The sequence below is a fragment of the Bidens hawaiensis genome, unplaced genomic scaffold, assembly GCF_021521415.1.
Source record: "Bidens hawaiensis isolate Kalapana, Puna unplaced genomic scaffold, B.hawaiensis_p1.1 tig00002273_1, whole genome shotgun sequence".
NCBI classification, from domain to species: domain Eukaryota; kingdom Viridiplantae; phylum Streptophyta; class Magnoliopsida; order Asterales; family Asteraceae; genus Bidens; species Bidens hawaiensis.
This window is the reverse complement of record NW_027491121.1, coordinates 1080001-1081024: the sequence shown is the minus strand read 5'-3', so window position 1 is coordinate 1081024 and position 1024 is coordinate 1080001. Positions and strand designations below refer to the sequence as shown.

At 38.8% G+C, this 1024-nt stretch overlaps 1 pseudogene; it reads left to right on the top strand.

Annotated features, from left to right (window-relative positions):
• Nucleotides 1-845: 845 nt before the first annotated feature.
• Nucleotides 846-1024, top strand: part of LOC143613541 (putative disease resistance RPP13-like protein 1) — a 10954-nt pseudogene continuing 10775 nt past the window's right edge.

Below are 1024 nucleotides of genomic sequence, written 5' to 3'. Positions count from 1 at the left end.
TTAAAGTTGGTTCTTGCTTTATCTATCATCGCATCTTTATCAAGTGAGTAATCTCGTACCTAATCCCTTTTTGCTTTTAATGTTTTGGGATGTTCATGTGTTCATACAAACTTAGAGTCTTAAACTTGTTTATGAACTTTAGTCGCGCAGTATCCCATGTGTTGAGGACGTAGACTTGGCTGTTATTTGTATGTGTGGATCATTAACCGTCTTGTCGGTCTATTCCGCAGTTTTCATGGTACCATTAGATGAACACGGGAGAACTATCGTTTATGATTTTCTCTTTTGTTACACTTGCACAGTTAGTCTTGTTTGTGAGCTCAATTGTGAGCACTGGCAGTCTTGTCTCTTAGAGTTGGTCCCGATCTGATTACACCCTTGTTGAAACCCAGACATACACATGTTGCGCGCAGATTTATTGTCATCTATGTATTGTATTAAACTTGATTTCTCACCAACACGCAAGTGTTTGACGTTTTATTTTAACACATGTTCAGGTTTGCAGTAGCTGTTTTGGAGCTTGTGGACACGTAGGAAGTTTTCTTTATTTTTGACCTAGATTAAAATGTATCAAGACAAGTTATTGCTGTTCGGATATTATGATTTATAATATATTGATTTATGTTGATTTATATTATTTGTGTTTGCTTTGCGCGTGCGCGAATGAATGTATTTATTAAATATTGACACCCAATAGTGTCACGAGTAATGAAACAATATGTGGCGCCCCGATGTATAATCCGCCTTTGGTCGGGGTGTTACAACAATAGCCTCAGAAGCCTGGTCTTTCCTTCCATTACACAAACACAGAGTTTCCTTCATCACCAATCACCACAAACCAGAAAATGGCTGAAATTATTGCCACTGAACTCCTGAAATCTGTTTTTGAGAAGCTAGCCTCTGAAGCCGTCAAGACTTAAGACTTATGTACGGTCCCAAGGAATTCATTCAGAGCTCAAGAAGCTAGAGAGGACGTTGACCAAGATCCAGTCGCTGCTTAGCGATGCTTCTCAAAAGGAAATAA